At 46.6% G+C, this 9549-nt stretch overlaps 1 protein-coding gene across 2 annotated transcripts in view; it reads right to left on the reverse strand.

Moving 5' to 3' along the window:
* The window catches only part of LOC122368884, a 44503-nt gene extending 36207 nt beyond the window's left edge, over nt 1-8296 (reverse strand). For both annotated transcript variants that reach the window (XM_043343196.1, XM_043343194.1), the window contains exon 1: nt 7742-8296. The gene's annotated coding sequence lies outside the window, so the exon portion shown is untranslated. The remainder of the gene's footprint in view (nt 1-7741) is intronic.
* Nucleotides 8297-9549: the final 1253 nt, after the last annotated feature.

Below are 9549 nucleotides of genomic sequence, written 5' to 3' on the forward strand. Positions count from 1 at the left end.
CTGCCAAATTGTTTGAATGATATTGCTACTGAAGTAAAAATGGTTATAACATTACATGCCAAAATTGTTATGTTATGATAAAAACATACCAAAACGTAGCCTTAAGTAACAAAACAGAAAATGAAAACATCGGGCGTGCGCTCCAACCTATGAATGTGACGTAAAGTGGCGACACTTGCGCTAGCTTTGTACATGACCGAGAACATTCCAAATGAAAAAAAAAACTAAGCTATCGATTCAATTGACCAGTCGTAGTAAGCCGTGCTGGACGCTCATTGGTTTGATTAGTCAATGACAATTTAGTGCCAAGACGTTAAATGACAATAACCAAATTTACACTCATTCGTAACCCTCGCCCGTATTGGTTTTTTGCCAGCCTCGAACATATAAGGAGGGGAGGGGGGAAGGTTCGGTTTGGGCCCGCCCCTTGCCGTTTGGCCCTGATCGAGCTAGAGCTTCGCGGAAAAACGAGCGTGCTGCCTGTGACGAGAGGAAGCCGATGATACCCAATTTTAAGGTCCTTGGTCATTGGTTGACCTTCCAGGTCAGGTAAATGACAAAAAAGTCGGGAAAATCGGGGTCTTTTAGAACGTCGTGAAGTGCGGCTGCTGTTTTTTTTCGGGTTGTTGATGACGAATATCATGTCAGTTTTGATCACAAATGTCTTCATGCATTTAGGCCAGGTCGGGTCAGGTCAGGTCAGGTCAACCAATAGGGGTCCTGTCGGGTATTCGTAGTACGTGTCAGCCGCCTCTGACAGCTTTGTAACATGTTACGAAGTCATCAAAACTACTTCTTAAATGTTCAAATGGTTGTTAAATTCGAAATCAGTTGCAAAAACTAGACTAAAAACAAGTAAAACCAGAAAAAGTGAACCGAGGTCATCAAAGGTCAGTGACCTGACCCGACCTTCAGGTGACCTTGACACCCACCCTAACCCGCGCCCTGGTGGGGTCTGTTTATAACGCGACCTGGTGGGGGGGGCTATTTTTTGCCCCCCCTCGTATCTCCGAAACTACTGGACGGATCCGCAAAATTAAAACGGCGTTCGATAGCCCTGTCAAATTTGTCGAGGGAAACCAAATTTTATTGACCTCGGGGTCACCGATGACGTCACAGGTCAGGTCAAAGATAAAATGTTTCACCGTTCACGGGGCTTCTAGGGAAAGCGCTATAACACCGAGTAAAACGCATTTTGTCGAAAATCAGCGATAAGACGTCAGTTGTCTAGTACATATGTTGCTATTAGAGGTCACTGGTCATACCAGGTCAGGTCACAGGTCAGGTCACCAAAGGTCACCAAGGGTCACCACATGAACCCAACTTTACTAAGGTTGTGCGATGCATGTTTTATGGCCAGTTTTTCATTTCCAACCCAATGGTGTTGGTTATAAGACCATCAGGTACGGTTTAGGTCACTTTCTGGTGGAGGTCAGGTCAAGGTCAGGTCAAAAAAGGTCAAATTTCAAAGTTGATATTTTTGCATAAAATGGGTATCGATTCGATGCAGCTCATCACGGGGAGTCTAATGGTGGTCTTTGTTTTGCACTACGAGGTCTAGAATTGCTAAAAATTGAGTTTGAAAATTTGACGTCATCAATTTTGAACAGTTTTTTCGCTATAACTTCGCCAAAAAAAGAGGTATCAATCTAAAATTTGGTATGTGGATGGAAGGCGGTAAGGACTATCACATATATTCCGGTTTTTGCGAAATTCAAAAAACTTTTTGGATTTTTTGACTACTTTATCCCAAAAATCTATTTTTTGATTTTTGGGGGTCAAAATAAAAAAATCAAAAATCCGAGATAGCAGTTTTGTAGCCCTGTCTAATCTACAGCTTTTATGTCTTTATCATTTTTCTGTATTCGCAAAACTATAGGCCTGACAGCTCTTCCCGCGAAACCCTTTTTTGGGTCGAAAACGGCAGAACATGACGTCACTCTGACGTCATTTCCGGCCAACCTATCATAGCCTTTGGAAAAAATTTTGGTCACAATGTGTAAAATTGATGTCCGGGAGGGTACTGAAAGTTTGGTGACGATCGGCGCAGCGGTTCTGGAGATATATCGAAAAGTCTGGAGGGGGGGCAAAAAATAGCCCCCCCCACCAGGTCGCGGGCTAATGCACGGAACCAACATCATATCACATGTTTGAGCGCTTGAAACCACGAAGAGACCGCAAACGCGCGGCTAATGCGAGCCGACATACGCCGAATCGCGATTCCGGTCAAACATGGTCTCGAAAAGTAGGTCACCTGTCAAACGTCATTTGGGTCAGGGTCATTAAATTTTTAGGTTAGGTGTAAAATTGATTAACGCGAAGGCACTGAAAGTTTCGTCGAGATCGGTCCCTTTTTACGTGAGTTATTCGCGAAAAACCGAGGGAGGTCCGTTCGACCTCCTCCCCCTCCCGCTTATGCAGGCGAGGTTTAAAATTGAATGACTCTGACCAATATGACCTTTACCTGTGACCTTTTTTCGAGACAATACTCGGCCGGAATCGCGATTCGGCGTATGTCCACGCACATTATCCACGCGAGTTTCCAGTCTTTTTTGTGGTTGTAAAGGTTTCAACATGTAAAATGATCTAAGTCCCATGCCTTGTGTTGGGTGTCCAGGTCGCTTGGAGGTCAGGCCAAGGCCATTGACCTTAGATGACTTTGGTAATGATTAGATGACTTAGATGACTTTTCAAGCTTTCCACGTCATTACACCTCATTTGGTAACATAACTTGATTATAATTATCGTTTTCCAGTCGGCTTTTCTCTCTCTCACCCGATTACTATGGCATTTGCTACCCTACCCGTGGTTAGAGTGTAACACACAATACACATACACCTCTGAGTAGTGTAACATACAACACACCAGAGTGGGGTGTAGCGCAATAATTATGGGCCTTTATGATAAGATGCTCAGCTAGTATTATTGTGTTGTATTACCCATATCATGCTCAAAGTAGCATACATTCACTGCCAAGGGCGAAGTCAGTACATGTCGCTATTACAAGCATTAGCGAGGGGGTGGACTTTCCAAATCCTCTTTGAACCGTGATGAAAGGCACATCGTGACTCTAAATACGCATTCCGGAGTGATTATTCCTCAATATACCGTACGTGAAGTGAGCGACATCGAAGAGAAATATAGCATTATGATACAGAGTGTAATGTTAGAGCAAAGCAATTAAATTCAGCTCCTTTTTTCGTAGTTACGAGTACGACTCAGTTTTGTGATAATGTATAGTGGATGCTCAGCATTTACAATCAGAAGAAGCTCAACAACATATTGCAAACGCAAACAGGGGCGCACCCAGGATTTTCCAGGGGAGGGGGCCCGGGCTCAAAGGGGCCTCCGTGTTCCGCTTGCCAGGGGGCCTTTTCTCTATCGAGGGGGCCTCCAAATGGCTTACTTTTTGACGGCCTCTGTATGTTTGGTGACGTTCTTAGCGTTATTAGTAAAGCTTAACCCTCACCCTGGCAGGGGGGTCGATGCGACCCCTCCCCCTAAGGTTTTTCAAAGATAGCGTAAAATTGGCGGCGCGCAACGCCGCTAAATTTGGCACAACATATGGGGCAACCTTTTTTCATGTGATCTGCAAATTTCAGGTCCGGTCGACCTTGGGTCAGGCCACCATGTCAGAAAAACGGGTACAAGGTTATGGTCAAATTTAATTTTTTATGTACCTGTCCAACGCACAGTTTTGGACTGATTTCCTTCAAACTTTCAGGATGTGCTAAGTTCACCGAGCTGTATAATATGTAGTTCGTTTTTTATGTCACTGACCTGAGGTCAGTTAGGGGTCATTACGTCGTAATGTTAAGCCTATGGGAAAATATTCAAATAACTCCTATTCGGAAAATATAGAGATGTCCGCTTCGTTGTATCCCTTTTGTTCTTTGATACCACAGTACTTAACATAATGTCACTCGGTGTTTCTTTGTTTGGTGTACTTATCTAAGGTTCAGGTCAAATGAGGTCAACTCAGGTCAAATGACGTTTGTGCCGATAACTTGTCACATAATAGAACAGGTTTCAAAATGGTATCATTCTGTTCCTCTTGAACAGCTGAGTCGAATGATATGCAACATTAAGCATTTCAACCATTCCTAAGACTTAAGTTTTACTTAAGTTGTGCACTTAAGTACACTTTAATACCTACACTTTTAAGTACACTTAAGCAAACAAAAAAAGTATATCATTCGACACGCCTTGACGTGCTGAGTTCACTGGTGCTTTTGTTTTGCTCTATCTTAACCCGCGCCTGGCCGGGGGGTGTTTGAACACCCCCCCCCCCCCGGCGGCTTTTCGCAGCTCCGCGCCGCCGTTTTTAACACACCTGTTCGTGCATCTTTTCCGCACATGCTGTGAAAATTTCAGACCCAGGTCTCTCAAGGTCAGGTCAGAAACAAATTAGAATGTTCGTCATGGCTACACCGACCGCACGATTGCCTTGAAACTTTCAGCGGTTGATGAGAGTAACAGTGTATCTCGTGTATCCTATAAAAGCGTGTATAAAAACCTATTAAACGTGTATCTCGGAATTTCGATATCGGTGACCTAAGGTCAGGTCAATTTTGCGGCCTCTCTATTATAATTCAATGGGAGAAAATTGAAAGGCGTCTGTTTTGCACGAACGCCATTCTAGACACTCTCAAACATCGGGATGTAGGTAAAATGGACACACTGAACCCGAAAATTGCACCTGTGACCCGGAGTGTGACCCCTCGTTCTGAGATGTCCCCGAGGTCATCTCAGGTCACGAATAGTATCTAACAGTTTTTTGCTAATAACTTCTGATAGAGGCATGATAGAGCGATGAAAACGCCTTAGATGTGTTCGGCTCGACGATGCGGATCGACTGATATGCAACATGACCTTTTCCGGTCAGGTCCTGAGGTCAAATTTTTAAGTTGACTTTTCAAGGTCAACTTATAGTTCATTCGACGCGTTTTGACAAGAGGAACACGATTCTGGCAAAAGTAATGTCGTGGCTTTTTTGAGTCAGAAGTTATTGCCGAAAAACACTGTTCGTAAAAAACGGCTATTTTTGGAGTTTTTGCCCTCTGGAGGCTAAACCGTTGACCTGAGGTCAAATCTGAGGACATATTGGCGAAAGAGCGTCAAAAGAGCTATCGAATGCGCTTTTCCGCGGCGCTGTAGCTCTATCGGTTCCCGAGTTAGCCGTTGGCAGTTTCCAAAATGTTGAAATAGCCAACATTTTACCTTTGGTGACCTCTGGTAACCTGACCTTTGACCTGACCCAAAAAATGACTGAAGTGTTTTCGTACTTATTTTGGACGCTCTTTTGAATGCCGCTTACCGCGTGTCGCTACGTGACCCAGGAGCCGAGTTAGAAGGGGGGTTTTCAGACACCCCCCCCCGGCCCGGCGCGGAAGTCGCGGAGCACCTGCCCGGCGCGGGTTAATTAGATCAAAAGTTATCAGCGAAAACTTTTGACCTGTTTTAGCAAATTTTTTACAATTATACCTCCCAAAAAAACCTAAATATTGACCTAGAGCAACCAAATTTGCACAGGGACGAGGATTTTAAGAGGGCCACCTACCTACCAAATTTGGTATTTCTAGGTGCCATAGGATCCAATCGCGAGGGGGGTCGCATCGACCCCCCCCCCTCTGCCAGGCCGCGTTATGAAAAATGCCCTGCCAGGGCGAGGCGCTGCCCGGATAGGACCTCTTGTGAAGAGGGGCCTCCTATCCAGAGATGGCCTCTTTCCCAGAGACGGTCTCCTTCCAGAGGGGATCCAGAGAGAGTCCTGCCAGAAGGGGCCTCTTGTGCAGAGGGAGCCTTCCATCAGGAGAGGGCATAAAGGGTCTCGTTCAAGAGGCCAGAGGGGCCTCCTGACTCCTGCCCAGAAAGGGCCCCTGTGCAGAGGAAGCCTCGGGGTCTCCTGCCCATAAAGGAGCTCCTGCCAGATGGGGCCTCCTGGCTCCTGCCTAGATAGGGCCCTCTGTGCAGAAGGGAGCGTCCCATCCAGAAGGGGCCTCCTAAGCATAAAAGGTCCTCTGCCAGAGGGGACTCCTGCCCATAAAGGGTCTCCTGCCAGAGGGGGCCTCCTGGCTCCTGCCCACAAAGGGCCTCCTGTGCAGAGGGAGTCTCGGGGCCTCCTGCCCATATAGGATCTCCTGCCAGAGGGGGCCTCCTGGCTCCTACCCAGATAGGACATTTTGTGCAGAGGGGGCCTCCTGACTGCTGCCAAGATATGTCCTCTTATGCAGAGAGAGACTCCCATCCAGAGAGGGCCTCCTGCCCAGAAAGGGTCTCCTGCAAGAGGCCAGAGGGGCCCCCTGACTCCGGCCCAGAAAGGGCCCCTAAGTAGAGGAAACCTCGGGGCCTCCTGCCCAGTATAAGATTTCCTGCCAGAGGGGGCCTCCTGCCCAGTATAAGATTTCCTGCCAGAGGGGGCCTCCTGGCTCCCACCCAGATAGGGCCATCTGTGCAGAAGGGAGCCTCCCATGCAGAAGGGGCCTACTAAGCAGAAAAGGTGTCCTGCCAGAGGGGCCTCCTGCCTATAAAGGCTTTCCTGCCAGAGGGGGCCTCCTGCTCCTGTCCAGAAAGGGCCTCCTGTGAAGAGCGAGCCTCGGGGGCCTCCTGCTCATGAATGATCTCCTGCCAGAGGGGGCCTCTTGATTCCTGCCCAGATAGGGCCTCTTGTGAGAGGTGCCTCAAATCCAGAAGGGGCCTCCTGTGCATAAAAGGTCCCCTGCCAGACGGGGCCTCCTGCCCATCAAGGGTCGCTTACCAGAGGGGGCCTCCTGTGCAGAGGGAGCCTCGGGGGCCTCCTGCCCATGAAGGATCTCCTGCCAGAGGGGGCCTCTTGATTCCTGCCCAGATAGGGCCTCCTGTGAGAAGGTGCCTCACATCCAGAAGGGGCCTCCTGCCCATCAAGGGTCGCCTACCAGAGGGGGCCTCCTGGCCTCTGCCCAGATAGTGCATCTTGTGCAGAATTATAGTAGGTTAGGCAGGAAAGTCAAGTGTAAAAGTACCCTAAGCGGTGCTCAGGGGGCCTCCTAATTATGACCGAGCGGGGGGGGCCCGGGCCCCAAGGCCCCCCCCTTGGGTGCGCCACTGAACGCAAACGAAAACTAGATGTAAATAAAATGATGTCTGCTCTTTGAACCGTTGGATCGAATGCCTTCTATTAGTTCACAACTTCACACCGATTGTCTCCCTTTTCGTTACGCATTATTTCTGAATAGGCAGCACTACCTGCCTGAAGTAGGCATTTACCTGCACGTGTGAAATGGTGCATTTAGCGTAGCGATATATCATTTTAGTTTATACTGTTATACTGTTTGTTAGAATAAAAAAGCTAGCATAATTAATAACAAGGATTTGTGGTTATGAGTATCCAGAGATGACTATCACTAAGATGTTATATGCATGCATGAATGGGTACAATAAGTCAAAACAACAGTGGGTAAGCAACGACCATAACTCGTGAAACCAACTTACTATTCATACATGTATAATTTCATTGTTTGAAATTGTAAGCCCAAATCTCGAAATTACTCAAGAGCCTCCAAAGCCAGACAATAACCAAAGGTCACTCAAAAGACAAATCACTCGACGGCAGACAAAGTCTCATGAACGCCCAGGCTACTCTACTAGGATTCAGTATACCAACAACTCCAATCAGCTGTAAAATAGTGTTTTGTGTAATATTTGTGTAATTGTAAATAGTGTAAAATAGTGTCACCCAGCGGGAGGAATTATAGTCACTTACCGGGACAAAGAAGCTCTTTTCAACGCTCTGAACACCCTGCCTTGACTTCTGTCGCTAATATTTCCCTTCTTCTCGCCTTCTGTCGCTGCAATTTCCCTTCTTCTCGCCTTCTGTCACCTCTTCTCGGCTTCTTTGACAGTCTGTCGTTTTCTGTTGCTTTCGCTGGTCGTTAACTGGTGTTCTTAGTTTTGACAGTGTTCTTCTAATTGTATCCCTTCTTCCGTTTCTTCGGTTGCTAATTTCTACTTCACTCCTTGGATCTAGATGCCAGAAGATCACTTTTCCCCTAACGTCCACCAAAGTTGTTCTCTTTTTTCAAAATGTCTTTCAAAGTCCCCTACAATCACTTCCACTTTTCAAAGTTTTCACGCTCACCGCTACCATTCAGAGTCCTCCACACTGTTCTAAACCGCCCTAAAAAAACGTTGTCCTTACGGTTCGAGCCAAAGATCCCTTCTGAGATCTGTCAAAAACTGTCACTCCGCGCTGCCGCACAGCTGACAAAGTTTTCACAGGTGAGCGGCCCAGCTCATCTCCGGTCACTAATTTGACAGTGAAGGCTGTTTCTCCGTCCGTCCGTCTGTTATACTCGGAGAGATTACAGCGTGACGCCACTAACGGCACCCATATGACGTCACTGGCGGACAAGTGACGTCACTGGTGGGTCAGTGAAGGGAGGAATGTGTGGTATCTGCCAGCGCCGCCGCGCTGGTGGAAGGGGAGTGGCCTGCAGGGCGGCAGTGAATGTGAGGCGGATTACAAGATTTGTTGATAACTGATTTGAATGTTACGGTCTGTCTGTCTGTCTGTCTGTTTTATCTGCATATGTTCACACTCGTCCATTGCACTTGGTAAGGACTGGCTGTTCACAGACGGATGTTTCCGGAACCAAGAAAAAACTTTACAATTGAAGAAATCCGTGATTCATTTGCCCTCACTTTCACTCCCCTTGGCGAGCGTTTTAGCGGAAATCATGCTAATTATGATTCAAATAAAAAATTGCACCCCATGGGTGAAATAAGTAGGTATGCCGTAAGAAACGTTGCTAGCCTAACAAATTGTCACGTACCGCTTACGAAAACGAGTGTCATTATCTGCCAATATAGATGTGTCAGGAGCAGTTCTGGATAATCCTAAATTGTCGATGAGCACTCATAAACATTGGGATTCATCTAATGATGTTCTTTTGCAGCTCAGCCCACCACAGTTCGCTGTTATTAGCTCGGTGTATGTTCCCACAAGCATAAGGTTTTTCTCAGAAATCGCTATATTTTTCACCATGATGTCGTGCAGGTCAAACGAGGTTCAATGAACTATTTCAGAGAGGGACAACTTATGCATTCCCTTAAGACAGCTTGAAATGCTCTGTGCGCCTACCTGCCACCATGAACGACAGTTTACAGGAAAAAAAAACAGGCCCGCCGCGCGGTATATCACGCTTTTCTGTTCCATCGCGGTGTGTGCACTGCTAGCGGACGACATGTACGATAGGATATAAATATCTGAAACGATATCAATGCGGTATTTCTGCGATGATCACACTGATTTGGAAATAAAAGCTGGAGTGAAGTAAATGTCATATGATCGGTACCTAATCTGTATAGCGTCATGCATTGTGTAGAACGCTACTAATTTTAGATTTTGATTGACATTGTTTCGGAAATTTCCAGCCAAATAGAGACTTAAATATCACCGCAATGTAGTGAATGTACCTATCAAGATCCTTTCTTGATTATTATAATTACCTTTCCCACTGATTCTCGCCGCCTATCTTTTTCGTGTCAACTAGCTTTTGGTGAGTCAATGCC

Source organism: Amphibalanus amphitrite, unplaced genomic scaffold, assembly GCF_019059575.1.
Source record: "Amphibalanus amphitrite isolate SeventyFive unplaced genomic scaffold, NRLGWU_Aamphi_draft 000985F_arrow, whole genome shotgun sequence".
Lineage (NCBI taxonomy): Eukaryota > Metazoa > Arthropoda > Thecostraca > Balanomorpha > Balanidae > Amphibalanus > Amphibalanus amphitrite.